Here is a 21,534-nt window from a genome sequence, read left to right on the forward strand (position 1 = left end):
TTTCCTTTCCAGCATGGTTACACAACTAGATTAGATTTTGCTTACAAACAGCCCAACCCAGGGTTTACCAAAACCCGAGGCTCTGTGAACAGGAGACGCTGGAAGTTCGTTAGTGTAAGTTACACTTCAGCAAAGCTGAACATTACATAAAGCGCCTTTTTTTGACCAGTGCTGAATCTGAATGAACTCCTCTTTTGACTCAGCTTTCATTCCCTGGAATCTAAGGCCTTATGTCCCTGTTTTTTTAAAGGGACTTAGTTCCCTTTGCACTGACAGTGAAATCAGGGCTGATTAATTCTGTTGACTTGGGTGTTGTACTGTGAACAGGAGATGTCTTTTAATGTAGCTCAAACTTCTTTGAAAAGTGTATCTAAGGAAGAAAAGTGAATGATGAGGTTGTTCTTATGTATTCTTAGTGTTGCTAGGGAAACCATTTCCTGCCTGTATTTATCCCAATTCATCTCTGTTTTTTCAGGGAGGGGAGGAAAACGTTCCAAAATAAACAGACAATACTCTGGAATGAAGGTGCTTATTAATGAGATGAAGTACCCATGAGATACACAGCATGGGATCTGGTACTTTTCCAGTTGAGGTCAACAGTTGAAATGCATCCCAAATTAATAGCTACTGGAAAAAAAAAAAAAAAAAAAAAAAAAAAAAAACCTGATATAATGACTGATCTGTATTGCTGGTGGTCTGTGTCTAGTCCCTCTTAGACTGGGGTGTATCTGGAAAAATAAAAAGGCATTAATCAGTATTGGTGTGTGCAGCTGGCCCTGGAAGTCTGTTCCTACCTAGAGCTGGTTCTTCCAGACCAGACTTGGCAGATGTCTGGAAATCCCTGCCAGCGCTTGGCAGTGCTGTGAGCAGGGAGAGGCGTTGTGGTGAGGGCCCTCGCCAGAGCACCTTGCAGAGGATCTGAACCCCAGGCAGGACCCACAACACAACTGCCTGCCACAGACTGACATAACATGGCCAGCATCCTTATCCCTCAGGAGTAAACTCAACATTTCTTTAGAAAAATAGCAGGGAAGGAAAGACCTGTGTGCCACCGCCATTGGATTGGTGGGAGTGACCAGATTTGAGAAAAGGCACCCATCTCTTTCTCTCTTCCCAAGGACGAGTCCAGCGCTGCAGGGGGGTAGTTAGCCCTGTGTTTGTGGCATTAAGCGAGGGCTCAGTTTCTCTTTTCACGTGCTCTGTGACCTCAGGTAGTCCACAAAAAGTGAGTAATAGCATGGCTCTCTCTCACAAAAGGGTAAATACAGAAAAGACAGGCACAGAAATATCTTCTGGACAACTAAAAACATACTTTCAGTGACACTTTACCTTGTGCTTTAAAAAATGACAGCACTGTAATTATCCCCCTGCCATCTGCCCCCAACAGACAACACATCACTGTGTGCTTTCTAAGGCCCTGGCAGCAAGAAGAAGAATGGGATCCCCCTTTCTGGAGATCTGGAGATCCACCCTGTGCTGGAGAAAAATAACTGTGGGCCCCTTGGCCAGAGATGTGTATGCAGGCTCAGTGCAGACCCAACATACACTGAGATGCACATGAGCAAGCACAAGCATGAGGAACAGGCTACCGGCGGCATTTCCTTTGGGGTCACCATGGAGTACCTCTGGAAGAAAAAAATGATGGTGATATGGCCAGAAAGAGGGAAAGCAGAGCAGAGAAAAAGCTAACGATGCTTGCCCTTCTCTCATATTTGTTTAGGTGTTCATCTCTCTCTGCTGTGTTTTCCATTTTGCTGCCTTAAACATTCCTTGTCATGTCAGAGCAGGAGTTCAGTGGGAAAACCCTCATCAAGAAGATTATATGCAAATACATTAAAATCAGAACAGATTGCTGGAAATGTATGTTTTGGATCCTGTGGGTGTGTTTGGCCTGTAGCTTTTCAGCTACAGAGCACTCATTAGGCTGAAATCCTAGCCCTGTAAAAGCCAGGGGCATTTTTCCACTGACTATGGATTTGGGAATTAGCTCTCCATGTTCAGTTCCCAAGTACCAAGCTCAAGTACCGAGCTGCCCATCTGGGAAGGAGGGGGCTCGTCTTGCAGGCACTCTGCCTGGCAGCTGGGGTTTGCAGAACCCTAGGATGGGAAATGGTGAGGAGATGATGAAAGTTTGGAGAGGAACAACCAGAGCATGCCGCAATTTCTTCTTTCCTAAAAGCATGATCCGGTGTGCAACCAAATCTCTCCAAGGCCTTCACCCAGCCATTGAGAGACATGCTCTCAAAATGCTTCAGATGTCTGCAGGGGCCTTTTCTGTTTCTGGGAGGGTTTACTTTATTTGTCATGACTGTCAGCAAATATAGTCTCATTAAGTCAGAAGAAGAGTGGCGACAGTCTATAAATGGTCAACTTTTAAAGCACTCTAAATGAAAAGGATAAAACGGCTTTATGGAGATGGGCCATCCATCTGCAGATGTCCCAGGCTGGGTTAAATTAGGCAGTTTTACCACACCCCTTCATTTAAGATAGCTCTGAGAGATAGCCGAACAAGTATTTAAACCCAAAACAAAAGCAAACACCAAGCTGCTCTAAATTCTGGGCAGAGGAGATTGGCCAAGGGTGGAGTTGCTGCACATTTTCTTTGAGGGTGAGACTCCCTTCCCATGCCCTGGGCTGGTGATGGTCGCCCTAGGGCAGTGACCCGGGGCTCAGCAGGGGAAATGAGCAGCCAGGGGCAGAGGTGGAGGGGGAGTTTCTCAGCCTGGCTCGGTATGAAAGGGAATGCACAGGGTGCTGCACCCTGAGCATCACATTGAGCAAGGGGTGGGTGAGGGAAAGGAGCAGTGAGACAACACGCAGAAGCAGACCTGTTGGACTTGGATCAGAAAACATAACCGGCTGTATAGAGCTGCTGGCTCAGAGTGAGAAAAAACTCCTGCTTCCCAACCCAGGCAAATCTGGGTGTGCACACAGCAACTCCAACTTCAGAGACCTTTTGTCAGCTTATTTCCAAGGAGATCATAGCCGATAGCTGTGCCGCAGACACCGCTTTTGGAGACCTTGGCTGCAGTGCCACCACACCAGCCTGGCTCGATGCCGGGTGCTCAGGGGCAGACCAGGAGTATTCTGCTCTTGGGACCTGGAAAGGAAGCCTGACACGTCCTGAACCCTGGCTGTGTCTTAGGAAAAAACAAGTATGCTCTTGTAAATAAACATGATTGACCTAACTTTATCATGCTTTGCACCTCCTACCTACAACAACCTGCATGATGCTCAAGTCTTGTAGCTATTTGGATCCAAAACATTGTTTGGAAGGACACATTTGTCCCAGCTATAGCACTGATTTTGGTCTCAACTATTTATACCAAGGAACTATTACACGTACAGTGCAAGTATTTTGAGCATATAATATTTATTCAAATATTTCTGGTTTGTGGTATTCAAAGTCTGTCTCTTGACAGCAGTACCACTGCCACTTACTGATATTTGGTCAGTGGAAGGATGACATATCATTACTGCTTCTTGCCAACATGCAGTATGATGCAGTTAATTAAAGAAACATAAAATTCGTGTGTGATGGTAAAGATCACCTCTGCAACTGCGAATGCACACTGGCATTAAATCAGCTGTGTAATGAAGGGATAATTTTGTTAGCCATTTCAAGCTGAGGCTTATGCAGTCCATTATAAGAAGGAAATGTCATCGTGTGATTTAGCTGAAGGTGATGTCACACTGTATGGTCTATAATTTAGGCCAGATTTCCAATAATATTTTGATCTGATGTCTCTGACATACAGACTTGAATGGTCAGACTTCGGCTGCTGAGCACCCTTAAGCATGGGGGTGGAAAAATAGCCAGAGATGCCAAGGGAGCGGCCAACAGCCTTGATGCCCTGCACATCTCTTCTAGCTGTCAAAAGAACTTTTGGGGTGGCATTTGCTGTATTTGCACGGGTAACAGCTGCACACACACAGCAGCCTCACCCTGACCAGACCTGAGCAACAGAGAACAGGAAGCATGAGAGCAGGTGTATGCCCCGCTCACCCCCACCACTCTGGGGGAAAACCGTCAGGAAAACTGTGGCTTTTGAATGAGAAAAGAGTTACCCCTGGTAAACACACACCTGCAGAGAGACAGGCTGCTATACCCAGAGCATCGGAGGTTTAATGCAAAATGTTGCAGGAAACAAAACAAAACAAAACAAAACAAAACAAAATTTGCATCACTTAAGCATGGCAAATTTAAGGTTCCCTTTGAATTTAAAAAAAAAAAAAAAAAAAAAAAAAGACAAAACTTTCAATTTCACATTTAACTTTCACTGGTTGTGCATGATATTGTCACATAACAGAGGTATAAATTACTTTTGAAAGGAATAAAGATACACAAACCATGCACCAGCCACAAGACCTCAGAGGATAACATTTCACTTGCCCTCTGTCTCCATGACCTCTGCTGGGAAGTCCATTTCACCAGTGTCCTGAATGCAACTGGCCTGTGCTGTGAGCCAGGGAAATTGCTTATAGGTCCATACTCCAGCCTGCTGGTGCCCTGTTAGCTCCCAGCAGGGTTGGGCACCTCAGACCTCAGTTCCCATCTCTCTGCCCTGCCAGCCTTGCACGTCCCAGCTCTCCAGCCTCTCACATTTTGAAATCATGGAATCAGAGAATGGTTTGTGCTGGAAGGGACCCTAAAGACCACCCAGTTCCAACCCCTGCCATGGTCAGGGACACCTCCCACCAGACCAGGTTGCCCAAAGCCCCATCCAGCCTGGCCTTGAGCACCTCCAGGGATGGGGCATCCACAGCTTCTCTGGGCAACCTGTGCCAGTGCCTCACCACCCTCTGAGTGAGGAATTTCTTCCTCATAGATAACTTATCATACCGTCTTTCAGTTTAAAATTATTGCCCCTTGTCTTATCACTGCATTGCCTGACAAAGTCCCTGCCCAGCTTTCCTGTAGGCCCCCTTTAGGTGCTGGGAGGCCTCTGTAAGGCCTCCCTAAGTCTGGAGTACAAGCAAAACTCTGTGGCGAGGAGGTGCTTGCACAAGATCTGGAGAGGAGGAAAGATGAAAACCCACAGAGGAGGGGCAAGCCAGTCCACCACTGGGTGCGGGGTCAGAACAAGAATCACAGAAAATGGGAGCGTTTCCAGAAAGGGCACCAGCCGCATCATTCATCCCTGACACAGCTATGCAGCTGTTACTTAAGCCAGTCCTTGTCATGCCATAGTTCCCTGATAGCATCAGGAACTGCACGCACATTTGTCAAAACAGGATGACATCTAAAGATAGCATTGAACCTAAGGGGAAGGAATTTAAAAGAAAACAAGTCACCATGGCTATGGGGTAGGGTAAGAAAAGTGTTCCAAGTGTGTGGAAATCTGACTTTGGCGACCTTTGCCGATATGGACCCTTGAAACAGCACCGATCTGTGTCCAGACAGCAAAAGGGAAATGATGGAGTCCCAGCAACAAGTGAAGGTATTTTAATGGTCAAGGTTGCACAACGCAGCTGATGCAGGCCCAGCACTGCCGCGGAGGCCAGGGGTTCAGCCCGGGGAGGGGGAGATACTTTTAGTCGCAGCACCAGCAGCACCAGCAGGGCAGGTGAACACACTGACACCTCCACCCCAAGGAGAGGCACCTCCACCAGCCCTGCAGGCACCACGGCCAAGCCTCTGCCACAGCTCAGCGCCACGATTCAGCAATATCCCGAAGCAAGACTTAGCATGCTTCGTGCCAAGCCAAATGCCAACAGTGAAAATCTTAGTTGAATCAGCTCCAGCTGCTCACTTTTGTTTAGAAATGCTGGTGAGTTAACCTTGCACGACCATACCTGGTGCTGGTGGAGGCACTGCTTGCTCCTCACTCACCCCCTGTGCAGGGCAAGAGGGGAAAGTGGCAGGGATGGTTCGCGCCTTCCACAGCCATTACGTCTCCTCCTGCTGCTACAAGCATTGCCATGTTGCTGTGGTTTGTGGTCTCCCTGGCACTTCAGTGGTCCTGGGTCTGACCTGGAGAAGGGTTTCTGCTGCACCTCTCAGTCTGAGAGGATACCTTACACCTCTCCACAATCCTTCAGCATCACAGGTAGCTCTAGGGGAACACCTCACACATAAGGCTTCTGGCACAGATGAAGCTGGCTGTATTACCAAAGTAAAAATGCATTTGTCCACACAGGCAAATCCAAAGCAAGTCCATCAGGAAACTTTTTACTGTGAGGGTGGCTGACCACTGGCACAAGTTGCCCAGAGAAGTGGTGGAGTCTCCTCCTTGGAGACCTTCAGAAGTCACCTGAACGTGGTCCTGGGCAGCCTGCTCTGGGTGTCCCTGCTTGGGCAAGGGTTGGGGCAGGTGGCTTCAAGAGGGCCCTGCCAGCCTCAGCCATTCTGGGATTCTGTCTTCTCTTCCCTGCCTCCTGCATGCCTCTATTTCAAACCCTGCAAGCAGTCAGGTACATTGGTATCCACCATTCACTTCTGTGTGATGACATGAAACACAAAACAAGGATGTTTAAGTGGGAACTATTGGTGCTATATGTCCCCCAAATTCTTCTGAGCTGTGTGGCTAAGTTCTGCTTTTGTGACTTTGAAGAGAAAGTCCCTACAAATCCTCTATCTCCTGAATTTTTCATGTAGTGTGTTGGGTGGTGTGGCCTTCCTTCCCAAGGCAGCCTGTGCCAGGCAATGGCCAGATGGGGTTCCCTGCAAATTTTCAGAAAAGCATCGCTTCCACAGTGAGCTCAAAACAGTGTCATATGCTATAGCCAAACTGTGATGAACTGACGAAAGTTTGTTCTGATGATGTAATCCTGACCGTGTTAGGTAACACTGAAGGGTGGCATTGCCATGGAAACACAGATTTTGCAATCCTCCCTTTTTTAGCTTACTCATGCACTTTAACTTAAACACAGCTGTATCATCCCTTTTATTTTCAGAAAAGTCCCTCTTTGTGTTTCTGACTGGTCTCTATCTTCTTACGGCTCAGGGACAGTACATCCTGAAAGTTTTATATTTACTGCACACAGGTAACAGACATGAGCAACAGGCTGAATATACAGCGGTGGAAAATGACTGTACAGAAGAGAGGGTTTACACTTGTGCCTTGCTCTTCAGCCAGTGGTGGGTTTCTCTGTGAATGAGGAAGGACACTAAATGTGCTTTAGCTCTGTAAAATGTACCTCTGTTGACCCAGGCCAGTGCAAGCACTGCTCTGAAGTCCCACATCCTTTCTCCTAAATGCTAGATCATCATTTCAGCTATGTAGACATTAAACAATTAAAAAAAAAAAAAAAATCAACTTCAGCTTCAACTTCAAAAACCCCTTCAGCTTTCACTTCCCACTCTTCTGACTTCATCCTTTCAGTATGTCTCCAGCCATCACCGAGTCCAGCCAGAGGAAGACCTAACAATTGCAGAAACAGACAATGAACTTTCCCAGAATTTCTTTATCTGTTGCAAACAAGTCAGCCAGTAAAACGCAGTGGAAAAAGACCAACTTTTCACGATGTTTTTAGTTTGCTACACACCTTCAAGACAAGAGTTAAAGCTACAAATGGTTATACTGTGTATAATGGAACCAAATGGATGACTGAGACTACAAGCAGTTTTTATTGTTTACATGCGGCCACTGTGTAACGTAAAGCACCCAACCATTTATTTCCCCAAACCACCCGTATCAATTCATCAGAAGGCAGTGGGTATTTTGCAGTTGCTGATCATTTTTTTCAGGACTATGTTGCAATACAGTTTTTAGCAGGGAAATTTATCAAAAGTATTTACAGTTGGTTGAAAGTTCAAAGGGGCGAGATAGGAATTCAGATTAACTGGAAATCTAAACAAATGTAAAGGAAAATAAGGATCAGATTCCAAAAACCTTCCAGTCTACATTGCAAGCGTAACAAATGTTCTTGATTTGTGTTGGTTGTTAAAGAAGTGTAAATTCCAGAATAAATTGATGTAACTCCTGGGATGAATAAAATCAATAATGTAGTAACATGGAGTTAATACCAAGCTGACATTGATTGAGAATGAGTGCATTGAATTTGAGGTCTCCTTCCACACACAAGGAGATACTAGTAAATCAGAGCCAGATTGCCAATTAAACCTTGTTATTTCAGGGCAGAGCAGAATAAAATAATGCATGATGAAGAGAGTATCCTGAGAGTAAAGCTATCCAGGTGGAAGCTGAGTATGCAGGAAGTCTGTGATTTCCGAACAAGCAGCATTTGAAGAAGTCAATAACGCTCTTGGAAGGCTTGCAGAACCCGACTGTGCATGGTATCCTTTCCCATAGTTACTTGTATACAAACAAAACTAGCGGGGCTAGCTTAGAAACAAAAGAACTTTACCCCAAAGAATGGGGTCCCAGATCACAAATGAGTCTTTGCAATCTGTCTCTTACATTATTGCATTCCCTTAGCATACGGTGAGACTGTTTGATTAATGGGTCTGTTCCAGCTTCCACTAGTCCTGCTCCCTGGGTATGTTCAATGCTGTTGCTGCTGTGTATACTTCAGTCCTGTCAGGGGGCAGAGTCAACGCTGAGTGAGCTCTGATCCTCTCTGGGCACCCTGCTGAGAGCAACTGAGGACTAACGGGAGGAGTTTTTGGTTGCTGGTATACTAACCTACACTACAAATCCCCAGAAAGGTTTAGATAACTAGGTTTTGATGAGAAATCAAAAACAAAATCCACACTGAGCGTGCAAAACAGAATGAAAAAATGAAGTCTGGTTTCTTATGTGCCTCTTTTTGTCCCCCTTTCCTCTTCCCCACTGGGATCCTCTGGTATCTGGCAAGACTTCTCTTTCAGCAGAGGTAATATTTGAAGCATTACTCACTCTCCTCTACTCAGCTCCCAATTTTCTGGAAACTTGATTTTACTTTGATGTCACTGAAATCTCTACACTTCAGTGACTCTTGGCTGAAGCTGGGCATCAGGGTCAGAAGTCACTGGGAGGAACAAAGAGGCAGATACACAGGCACAGGGCATGAACTGTGAGTGAGGTTTAAAAAATGTTCCCTTTATTATGATAAGTGGAGAAGATTAATTTTGAGGCAGGGAAGGGAAAATGACTGTGGAAGCTCAGGGTGCTGTGATGTCTCTGCTATCACCTTTTGGAGCAGAGAGGTATACAGAAAGCCATCACTGAGCCTAACTGGGCTTCTCACTTCTAGCCCTCTGCCTCAAGAAAACACAAACAAAACTCTCTTTTCCTACAGCTGTAGGACTTGCACGTCAGCTGGATGACTTCTCTGATAAAATGCATAGACATTTGTTCAGAGCGATCACGACCTCTCCTTCTAAAGCAAATCTCTCCCAGGTAGAGACCCCCACACTGCCTGTCTCTGCGGCAATTCGTTCATGCCCAGGGTTTGCGGCAGCCCCGGACTCTGTGATGGCTGTGTTGGGATGCGCACCAGACGGACTGCTGGTGATTAATAATTATTTGACCAATTACCAAACTCGTAAGACTGACTTCTACACATGTATACCCCAAGATGCATTGGAACAGAGGTTTTCACAAGGATGACCATCTGACCTTGCTTCCCCTTGGATCCACTTCAGGTTTGGTCCCCAGCTCCAGCATCAATGGGAGACGAATGCTACATGCTCCTCGGGGTTTCATGTCAGATCCCAGTGTCTTCTAATTGCAGTTCGCTGCTGTGTATGACGATAGAGGCTGGTGAGTAATGAGGGAGAGAAGATGTCAGACATGAATGCCCTTGAAATAGGCTATTCTAATGCTATCATGTTGGGATCAGGAGAAGCGCATTATCCTCAAGTTTGTGTGAATGAACCAGGGCTATTTGGCAGCTCTGTAATTCATTCAGCTTTTTTTTTTCCTCCTCAGAGGAAAACACCAAACTCATTCATTATAGTTGGCTTCAGGGCTCTTGGGAGCCTCCCTGAAAGCTCTCCATCTTCAGCACGGACAGCTAATCTGGACAAATAATTTCAAACAGTTTAAGAAACAGTTTGACCCCCCCAAAGGAAAATAACCAAAGGTCAAAGGGACATCTTGGTGTGTATCTGTGGAGAATATAAATTGAGTTGTTTATTCCTTCTCTCTGGAGCCTAGCAAGGTTCAAATTCAGTTTATAAGCTTATCACCAAAATTCATTTTATACAGTACCTTAAACATAAACTCCCACTCAGCCCGATCAAAGCTTTTCCAGCACAAAGCAGCTGAGCTACAATCAGTCCCCTTGTTCAGTTGGCCAAGGCACTGTTCTTAATCAGTATAAAAACATGAGGAGTCAAATGGTGGTTTTTAATAAAACGGGTTTGATCGACTTCCAAGGAGGTGGCAGAGGTCTGTGGAAAGAAACATTCCTGCCAGCTCCTCCGAAATGCGTGTGAGCCCTGTGGAGTGCCAGGGAGCGAGAGGACCCCGTGGCTCGCTGATGAGTGGCCTCATTATCCTAGGCAGAGGGTGCACCCCCTAACCCTTCACTCTAATCCACCTCCAGCCTCAACTCCTCGAGTTCCCTACTCCCAAAAACTCATTTATCTCGGCTCCTTCCCCTGGGCTTTGCCAGAGATCAGTGTGATTGCTCCAGTTGTCTCGGTTTCAAAATCTATTGCGTCTTTAGATGCCGTTGCTGCTTATCCAGACAAAGCAGCTCTATGCTGAAAGGAAAGTCCACAGCAGCTGCAGACTTGAGACCGGGCAAAGTGTAGGAAGGGATGCGTGAAAGACAGCACCCTTCTCTCTTCCCGGATGTTCACTCAGTTGCTTAAGTGAGAGCCGAGGTACCCCAAGAGCACTGCAGGGACATGGCTGTCCCCATCAGCCCTTTGTTGGTGGCACTGCTACAACACAGGGCCATAGATGACAGCCTCTGCTTGGTGGTCATGCCACATGCACCCAGATTTGCCCCACAGACCTGTGCATCTGGCTGGAAGCTCAAGCCCTCTATTGAACTGGAGTTAACATCAGTGGGGAGCTCCCTGAAGCCACAGCCCTATACGGCACAGGCAGGGAGAAAAGCCACGTCCTGGGTTGTTTGGGGCAGAGCACGGATCATCATGAGCACACGGGGAGATCAGTTCTGTCAGGGGCCAAGGCTTCGGTGTGGTTTGGGGTTGTCACACAGTTGGATCTCTCTGCATTACGACATGGAATAATCAGGACAACGCTGCCCTGTAATCGACTCCCTGATGATCTCTGAGCCTTTCTGAAATTTCTGTGCTACAAATTGTGTTATTCCAAAAAATTTCAAGCACTGACTGCCAGAAACCATTTTACTACCCTAAGAATAGCTCAGATGTCTGTCTCTAAATGGCTAAAATAAAGATCATCACAAAACATTCATGGCACTGAGAATAAGAACCAGTGGGGAAAATGAGGCTGTAATGAAATAAAATGATTCTTTGGATTAGCTCTGGACTTCAAACATTTAGGGGCAGAAAATTAATGTGAATTAAATTCCGATCCATGCAATTAAGTTACAGTAAGAGGGCAGCAAGACCATTTTAGATTCATGTGCTGGTAAAAAGAAGAAGAAATAACTAATGAAGATGTACTTCTGCATTCATGATGTCCTCTCCTCTCTCCAAAAGGCTGTCAGAAGAAGTTAGCGATAAAACCAATGTAACTGAGATTGTTTGAGCAAGATAGCTTGCTGACGTGACCTATTCACACATAAAAGTCAACAGCAAACATTTCAGCCTAGAAAACCAGTCAGATTTGGCAGGAAGACCTTTTTTTCTCTTTGGAACTGTGCTTGAAACTAAGCATCCCTTGCAGGCATCAGCCTTGTTAGGCACATTACTGTCCCAAGGAGTTTAATCACTAAAGCCATAATCTCTCTCTGGGATAATTTGGGCAGATTCTATCACTGACGAGCCATTGGAAGAAATCTCTAGTTTCAGGAACTACATGCATCATCTCAATTTTTGAAATCACCTCTATGTTCTGTTTCTGTCCTTATGTCACTATCACTTTCATAAATAGAGCAGGGTCTGCTTTTTGTTGTTGTTTGTTTTGTTTTGTTTTATTTTATTTCAGATCTTCAGCAGAGAGAGTGAAAATGAGTAGATGCATATGGAAGTAGCCAGATCTCGAGAACCTCTCTCCAGGAGGGTGGCTGTCTGCTGGGGATCCATTTTCTATCCAACCATGTCACCACAATGTCTGTAAGTCTACAGAAGTCTGCACACAATGTGCAAAGCATCTAAGTGCTGCAGCCAGTGCTTTCGTATACAAAGTGTTCTGTTTAAAGAAAAAGCTAAGTGAATTGCTAGATAAAGAAATGGAAATGAATTACTGTTACCTCTCAGTTCTGCCTTGTTAACTGCCCATCAAACTTACAGTCTTTGTGCATCCACCTCTCTTATCACCACCCAGTGACAGGCAACTCAGATTTCCCCCTGCCATCCTGACCACCTTGCCCATATCACTGGCCTCAGGGCCCCGACCAGGTGTGATTTCCACCTTGGCACCCACACAGCCCATCTCCATCTTGGTGCTTCCAAGCAGCTTCTTCCTGCTTGCTAACACAAGTGTTCTTGTGTTCAATTACAACTGCGATGCTATTGAATCACTGACAGATGCAGGACAGGACTTGAGTGAGGAGATTTCTAGGAACAGTACATCTTTCCTGTGCTGCTGAACTGCCTCTCTGCTTGTGAAGTAGGGATTTGAAGAACCCTTCTGTTACTGCATTCACCAAGCAAGATGCATCCTGATTCTAGGTAACGAGATCTCATAATTCACTTTCCTAAAAATTAAAAGTAAAAATGCCTTGTTCGCTCAGTTCTTTGCAATACTACATGCACAGTTCAGTCTTAGTCACGATATTAACTGCGCTCTGTGTGAGATAACAACAGGTTTGATCCTGCACCTTTGAGAACAATGAGAGGTTTGTCATCGGCTTCTGAAGGAACAGGATGGAGGTTTCATTCTTTCCTCATTTTTGTTTCATCCAAGTGAGAGGAATCACGTAGGATTAGCAACTGGAGTAGTTCAGCGTAAAGCCCTCATTCTTTCCAGCTCACACTGGTCACTAGTTGGTGACATGGTTAACTAGTGACCTAGTTGTCAGTAGGACAGTGAGAAAAGTCCACAGTGAATGATTTTCTCTGTTTTACTACAGTATTCCTTGCACCTCCTGTAGCAGGCAATGCTCACTGTTGTCTAAAGCAAGATACCAAACTTCATCAGTCTCAACTAGCACGGCAGCCCCTGGCTTCCTATAAATGAGGGTGCATTTTTTTCTTTGCCTGCGACGGTGGATGGAATATCTGTGAGAATACTCACCAGGTTGCTCCCTCCTTGCAGTCTCTACAAAGGTAAGCCCATGATTCACCCACACTGCTCAAGCATGGGAATGGGCAGCCCAGGGAAGCGGTGGAGTGCATGTCCGTGTAGTTATTTGTGGATGTGGCACTGAAGGACAAGGTTTAGTGACGGGAATCAGTAGGCTGGGTTGATGGCTGGACTTGATCTTGAAGGTCTTTCCCAACCTAGGTGATTCTATGATTCTGTGATTTGTGTACTTGCAGTGTGGTGCCCCAGCCTGCCTTCTGCTGCATGACCCCAGGCAATCCTGGGCTGGCCAAGCAAGTGAATTCTGGAGGGCAAAGCAGAGGAAAGGCACAAAGCAGACAGGAAAGTGTAGGGTTTGTCTCACCCACCATAAGATCAGCTACAGGGTTCGTGGTACCCAAGCTTCATTTTCTGCAGGGTTGAGTGCTGTGCTCCTCCCCATCTGGCATGGAGAGTGAGCTGCCCAATGTGTCACTGCCAAAGAAACTTGGGGGACCTGCACTTAAATTTGGACAGAGCAACTTCCCAGTGCTGGCTGGAGGATTTGAACACAAGCACAAATAATTATGCAAGGGACAAGAGTCACGAGATCTCTGGTGAAAGAAGGAAAAGGAGGCATAGTCTGAGAATATAATGCTCAGATCCCAAGATGAGGATCAGGTTGTGTTATGTAGTTACATGAATAGTGTGAAACATGATTCAGTCGTTTCCACGAGCCTGATCCATGTAACCACACGCTGGGTAAAGCTGACAGATCTGTGTGTGGCTCTGTTGTGCTTTAGGGCATTGTCCCACCCCTGATGCTGTGCTGGAGAGGAAGGTGACATCCCCCCCGGGGGATGCCTAGCTCATCATGCAACAGCACCTATATTTTCCCAACCAAAGCCAGCACCAGCCACTTTGCCAGGAATGAGAGAGCCACACCCCATCTCCAGAAGAAGAGGGGATTGCAACAAGCATCCCTGAAAAAATGTGCAGCTCATAATGGCTGCAGGCCACAGCAGGCCATTTTCTATCCTTCAATTAGCGATCTTCCACATGACTCACCAGTGAGCACGGCAGCAAGGGACTTGCAATCTGCAAGGGCCATATCTAAGTATTCATTGACAGGACTGGTAGCACCACTTTTTTTTAAGATTGCCCAACTTGTCTTTATAAGAGCCCATTTTTAGTTGCTCACAGCTCTGCCAGCCCTTTATCAGTTCCAGCTGACATGTTTCAAGCTTCGTGCTTGCCTACAGCTCATTGTTTGTTTGTTGGGTTTGGGGGTTCGCTTTGGTTGAGTTTGGGGAGGATATCTTACTTTCTGTTTAACCAGTTCAGCTGTTTCCAAGAGGAAATCTGAGAGGAGTGCTGGAGCAGCAGAGAAGGCCTCAGTGACTTGGGGCTTCACGCAGAAGCTGGGGACACACAAGTGCCTGCAAATCAGAGAGTGCACCCTGAAGGCATGATGTGATCCACTCTTTCCCTGCAAGGGTGAAGTCTACTTGGACCTAGACTGAGAGAATGACCTGTGAGCCTGTCGTTGCTATCTGCCTCTGTCATCAGCTTTCTTTTAGTTCAGAGAGATGAGCCCTGCCAGCTCCTACAAACTAATTTAGAAGAGGCTCTAACTAATTTCGGGAGGTTAATACATTCCATATGCTCCGAGCAGATACGTGAGAATGATAGGCATGTGGCTGCTTCTCAGACCTGGGAGATTGTTGTGCCAGAAAGCCACCATCAATCAATCAATTAGCATTGATTAATTAGAGGGGAGATGAAGGACAGTAAAGATACTGTAATCCTGTTTTCTGAACAATGGATCTGAGCACGTGTAAGGTCCGAGCATTCCTGAGCCAGGAGGTGTTTGGAGCGGGGTCAGAGACTGTCTGCAGTGGGAATAGCATCTGAGGGGAGAGATACTTGAGGGGGGTAGAGGTGGGAGGCAAGCCTGTCCAGTTCTCACTTTCCCCCATCACTGACAGGAGCAGGACTAGCTTTTCCGACCTCCCAGCCCCAGTCTCACCTGCACTGTCTCATACTGGAGGGCCCCTCCCACAGCCAGGCTGCAATGGGGAACAAGCAGATAGCAGTTCACAAATCCCCCCTTGGGGTACCTGCTGGTCCCCACACCTGCATAAGGGTGTGATGGGATCAGCTTGGACAGGTATTTGCAGCACCAGAGGGCACCAGATAGCAAGGAGCAGGTGTTAACCGGGTCCTTGGGGCTACAGAGCTAAGGGGGACGAGCTGGAGAAGCAGACAGGAGGGGCTATGTGCCACAGGTGGAAACGTCAAGAGGCATACCTGTTTTTGCATTTGCTTTTTGGAATCACCTTGGAACAAATCTCAAGGTGCATGGCTCCTGGAATTTCTCTTTCTGCCCTATTAAATTTACAACGTAAATTTAACTCTACCTCCTCTGAACTGGGCAGGCCTATAATGCATGTACCCAAAACATGGCTTTGCAGAAAGTGTAAAACACAAAAGGAAACCACCAGAGCTACTTCTTTGCAAGCATGGTGAAACTTGTGCTGCTGATCTGTACAGTCAGGACTCATTTACAGCCCTAGAAGCAATCAGGCACCGGGGAAAACCTTTCAGCTCTTGCACTGTCTCTTGCAGCCCCCTCAGCCCTATGCAAAAGACACTATCTGCACTCCAGGGATGTCTGTCACTGAAGACATCGGCCTCAGTCATTTTCCTTTCCCCTGTTAACAAGCACGGTGGCCAGAGGGCCCAGAGGCATTCCAGGTGACACACATCTGATACCATTGCTTCAGCTCTGAAAAAAAGGCTTCCTTTTTTCCCTCTGCGTCCTTGTCCTTCTGAAATTAGATTTCCTTAGATGTAGGGTAATTAATATGAGTCCTCTCCTCGAAAAAGGCACTTTAGTCAGTCTGCAGACCTGACTCTCTGGCTGCATGACAGAGAAAAGCATTACATTTTTCATGCACAGCCTGCTCAAAACCGAGTCTCGGGACTCTAATGGACTCTTGAAGAGAAGCAGCTGTGGCTGAAGCAGGCTCTCAGCCCGCAAAACAGTCGGGGGAAGAGCAAATACCCTACCTGGCATGATGATTTATGGATGCATTCAGAGCAAGACTTTCAACTGTTCCCCAACTACACAGCTATCTTCTCTCTCTCCTCTACAAACTGTATCTTCTAAATCCCTCATTTAGCCTCTCTGCCCCTAAGCTCTTTAGTCAGGTCACTTCATTTTTAGCCTTGGGTTTTGTCACAGGGACTGCTCAGAGCAAGGGAGGCCTCCTTTGCAGAGGTCACCTCAGTGTCTTTCAGCCAAATTATCTGCCTTGGCTCTGACAGCTCCTCATTTTAGCTCACTTTCTTATTGCTCTGCTTGAGTTTCACAGCAAGCGGGGCCACCAAGAGTGAGAGGATGTGGTTTACCAATCACATCAGTGATTAGAAACACCTTGTTTTGGAAGGAAAACTAAGAAAAACATGAGGATGCTGCTGAACAGTAATAAGTACTCAGAAAACCTTGATGTGTCATCTTAATCATCTTCCTATTCATGAATACACTTGAAACCTCTTGCAAGGTTATGATAAGGAGTCACTCACCAGCGTTACCAGAAGACAAAGCGTTCTGTTTTTTCAGAGCAGCAAGTTACAACACGCGAGCGAACGCTGTGTGCAGAACACTTTTCACCTCCACGTTCCCATCCAGAACTGTATTTACCCTTGATAAATGATGAACTATGTCCTGCAGCTGCGCTACATATTTCAGCCTCACAAGGGCAGGAGTAAGGTCACAGCAATTCTAGAGCACTGTCTATCGAGACAAAGGGACTTGGACTGGGTCGTGTGCTCTGTGTTTCGTGCCGCCCAGCTTTCTGCTGTTTCCCCTGTCCCTCGTTTCCCTGGGGACATACCCACAGTTTACGGACACTGCTCCGCAGCTAGGCTTGGCCAGCTCATGAGCTTCTCCCTTCTTCTACCGAACACTGTCTTGTTCCTTTAAACCTTGCTTAACCCTACTTTGGTTCCTGTTTCTGTGCAGGGCCCATACACCAACAGAGAAGTGAAAGCAGCTATTTTTGTTCCTTTCCACAGCGCTGAGCAGTGTCTCTGAAGGGCTGAAAATGAGTAAGGGCCAGAGACATAGCTGAGAGGCTGAGTGGACTTCCAGATCCACTCAGTTCCAGCTCAAAATGAAGGGGACCCTTGTAGGGACCCTCTGGTGCAAAACGTCAAGCCATCCTCTGGTAATGGAAGTTTGCTCTGCTGCCAGCAACGCATGGGCAGGCCCCAAAGGAGCTGAGTGCCCAGGCGGGCCTCACCTCGCTGAACACGAGCTGTCTAGTAAGTTCAGGTTGTCATCAAGGCCTCCTCAGCATGCAATGAATGAAGACAGAAAAAGAAAAGCTCATCACACACATTTTATACTTATTTTGGGCTGGAACTAACTGTTCCTGGAAGGTGCCTCTTTGTCTCCACAGGGAGTGGAGACCAGCTGAGGCTAGATGGCGAGCTATCAGATGGCTGGGGTTAGGTGAAAGGAATCTAAACCATCCTGAATGGCCGTGTTTATCTGGGTCTTCTGCCATGTATTTAGGATCTCCTGGTGCTGTTACTTGCAAGGCATCCAGAGGGGTGTTAGGTGGTGCCTCCAGTGACCTGATGTCTCTGTTGCTTTCTGGATCGTTTTGTTCTCTGGGAGTTACGTCCCTCCAACCAAGAACGTAATTCTAGAAGTCCAAAGAGGATGGAGAAGAAAGAGAAGAGGATGCATCTCCCCTGTTCTTAATGGTGCCTGAAGAACTAAGGCCCAAAAGTGCCTTAAATGAGTGAGAAGTGTATCTGGTGACTCCTGATTTCCTATGGATTTGTGTTTATATCTCTGATGCCTAGTAATGTGCAAATGCCAATTATAGCTTCTCCCACACTTGGGGAGGTCATAATGTTCCACTCCCATGTAAATTGTCTGATGTCAACCACGAGTTCTGCTTGAGATTTTCTGCCAGAGGAGGCACATTCAGGGTATGTCTCTTCTAGAGAGCCTGCTCTTTTCCTGACTGGAATTGGCATTTGAGTTCAAAGATCTGAGCGGGATGGCAGAAATATCTAGCTAGACTTCCAGCAAATGCAGCAAGCCTCTCAAAAACACAAAAAGGACCCATTTGCCCATTCATACTGTGAAATATGAACTAAGAATGCAAATACTTTTTCCTTTGCACAACTTCCAGAGAAAAATTTTCTTCACCTCTGCCTTTTTTCCCCGTTACATCACACCTTCAAAGGCATGTGGTAGGAAGAGAGCAGTTGTTTTTGTTATTTAGATACAGAGCATCTTAAAGTATGCTAGTTACTGCTGAGTCAGGTGGAGAAGGCTTCCGGATGGAAAATAGTGCCTCCCTTTCCAAAGGGGAAAAAACAAAAAGTAAAAAAAAAAAAAAGTAGGTATTTAGAAAGGTAAAGGGTAATTCAGTCCTTTGTATGCTCATATCATAAAACTGAATAAGAAATAATTACCCTAAGTGAGGCAACCAGTTCCTACACCCTCTGCAACCTGGATGACATCCTTCTGTGTCATCAAAATAAAAGTTACTTGCACAAAACACATTACTGACTACCTTATCTCAGTCACATGATCTCGCACATACAAAAGGAGAAGACCAAAGTCTTCTAAATCATGTCCCTATGCAAAGAAATGAATTACAAAGGTTTCAACTTCATTTCTTTCTCCCAAACTATTGGCACTAGGACAGGCATGTGATTTTATCCCTAAACAGGGTGTTCCTTAGGCTCTTTGCCAATTTAATTGGCTTATTCATATCCTTCCCTTCCAGATTACCTCAGGGTGATTTACATGCTGGAGGCCTATAAACACTGATGATTCAGTGCATGAAAACCAAAAACATTGTTCAGTGTCTGACAGGGTCCTCACCGGCTTTTGCCCCCAAATTAATTGTTCTTATTGGGACAACCTAACTAATAATCAACCTCTGACATCATCCTAATGTTACACAGACAAAATAGTTTCTGAAAAACAATGGGACTATTGTTTTTTTTTGGTTTGTTTTGTTTTGTTTTTTACTGGTATTTCCAGGTACTCTGCAGGACCAAACAACAGGTGAGGTTGTCAAATGAGGAGATACAAGTGCTCCCAGCCCAGCTTCTTCAGTCTACTGGACATCTTGAAGATGGCCTTCTTTTGATTTTCCATGAATAACAGCTAGGACGGAGCTCTAAAGAGATGCTATCACAAAGATAATTTCATTTTCTCTCCCTACAAAACATAACTTTTCTTATAGCAGTTTAACAGATACTTAATATGGCATTATTTAGATTGAGTAGGTGGACACCTGTCAATTTGAGAACAAATTTCCTTCACATATTGAACCAGAACTCTATATTTTGGAAATTTTCTGCAGGCCAATTCATGCCAACTTTACCTTCAACAAATAACAAAACAAGCAAAGGTTTGTATTCTTGAACAAAGAAAAGGCTGAGAGAGGTTTGTTTTGCCTTTGTGCTGATTAAAGTCTTGGACTGACATGCACCTTTTTCTTCCTGCAACATGAACAACTTTGATAAAATGCTCCAGAAAACTTTAGAGGGTGCATGTTTCTCCATTTTTTGTAACAATTTACTATTGTTTCAGTACTCTCACAAGAAACAGTCACTTGGTCTCCCTTCAGGGGGAGATTACTACAGTCCATGTTCTAACAGCCCCGGTCTCTCCTTATGCTGTATAGCCCTGCAGTGTCTTTCGTAGGAAAGCTCTCTGCTTCTGATCTAACCCTATTACCAGCTACATGAATACTGATGCAAATCCACCACCCCTCCTGTACATTTCCATTTTGGCACCTAAAAAAACCTCTGTGCTTAACACTCAGTTCCCTAGGACCATCAACCCTCTCTTTTTAATCCATTTCCCAGTAGGATTTACATGTCTTTAAAACCCACAGCTCACCTCATAAGGCAGTCTCACTATTCAGATACCTGTTTTCCCAACGTCTCTGGTATATCATCTGCTAATAAAGTTTGTATTCTTTAATAACAGAGTTTATGCACTTAAATACCTGCCGGAGGACGAACACATCTGCACCACGCCAGCTGAAGTATTTCAAAGTCCAGCACTTTTAAATCAACTCAAATGCCTTAAAACTAGTTTCCCTGTTTGCACTGACAGTTGTGGTTACAGGTGTTACGCACTTAAAAGCTCTGCCTAGATATTAAAAGTTGCACACAGCTTCACTCATATTTGCAATCACTGACTGTGTTTATCTGTGAAAAATCTGCAATACCTTTGTCATGCCCACACTGACTTTATATAACATGTTCATGCAGAAGTTCCAAGCAACATCACAGAATTATTACCGTCCACATATGTAAATGCAAGCGAACCACTCCACGAAGCTTTTAATATATATATAACACAGGGAGAACAAGCATGTAATGAAATGGTGGGAAGAAAGAGGGGTGAACTCCCTGGAATTAAAGCATACATGTGTATAATTTTTGTACATGGCAGGAATGCTTCACTCCTACTGAATACTTTTAAAATATTTATACCACATACGGGCTAGCAAATAAGATTCAGATCTCATAAGAAGTCCATTATAGGACCTGATCATCTAGAGTCTTTGAGAAATTGCCTAACAGAGAGAATAAGACAAACCTGCACCAGATTCACTGCAGGAAATTGGCAAGCTGGCAGCCCTGAGAATTCCACCTCTTTGATCCACAATGAGCAAGGATAATAAGGGTGTATGTACTCACCCTCCTCTACTTTTCACTTTCTTCAAGGAAAAGACTTCTGCTGATTCAGGGCTCCGGCCATGGCCCAAGAGAATTTTGTTCTTACACTCCCCACACATCAAACCTCTACTTTTTAAAAAGTTCTCAAGATTTTCTGGCTCTTTACTTAATTCAAGCAATTATGGTAACAGGCATTTCTTTGTTGCCTGTCACTGAAGTATTTTAAGCACTTTGAGTCCTGTCTCATTTTATACTTGTTTCTGAAGGAGTCATTTCTGGCCTTCAGCTCTTTGTTTTCTTTCAAAACCTTATTGAGCGAGCTGTGCTCCTCTGTATTCACTTCAAGGACAGAATGTTTTCCTTTGTCATGATAACTCCTATTCTGAAATGTCTCAAACTTACAATCAAATGCAAAAACAAAGTTCTCTCTTCCATTTATTCCCGCTAAGAGCATCCCGATGGCTGTGCCTTTCAGAAAATCACTAGAAACTACATCCTGCAGGTAACAATATAGAAAATTACGCTGAATATTCGCTCGGGATAACTCAGGCAGGAAAAGTCATTAATGCATTTTACTTGGGAAAGCCCA

At 45.4% G+C, this 21,534-nt stretch overlaps 1 long non-coding RNA gene across 1 annotated transcript in view; it reads right to left on the reverse strand.

Annotated features, from left to right (window-relative positions):
• The window catches only part of LOC118165089, a 65,351-nt gene extending 44,169 nt beyond the window's left edge, over positions 1-21,182 (reverse strand). Inside the window, exon 1 of the long non-coding RNA XR_004749848.1 lies at positions 20,967-21,182. This is a non-coding gene — a long non-coding RNA (uncharacterized LOC118165089). The remainder of the gene's footprint in view (positions 1-20,966) is intronic.
• Between the last annotated feature and the right edge of the window lie 352 nt (positions 21,183-21,534).

Source organism: Oxyura jamaicensis, chromosome 3, assembly GCF_011077185.1.
Source record: "Oxyura jamaicensis isolate SHBP4307 breed ruddy duck chromosome 3, BPBGC_Ojam_1.0, whole genome shotgun sequence".
NCBI classification, from domain to species: Eukaryota; Metazoa; Chordata; class Aves; order Anseriformes; family Anatidae; genus Oxyura; species Oxyura jamaicensis.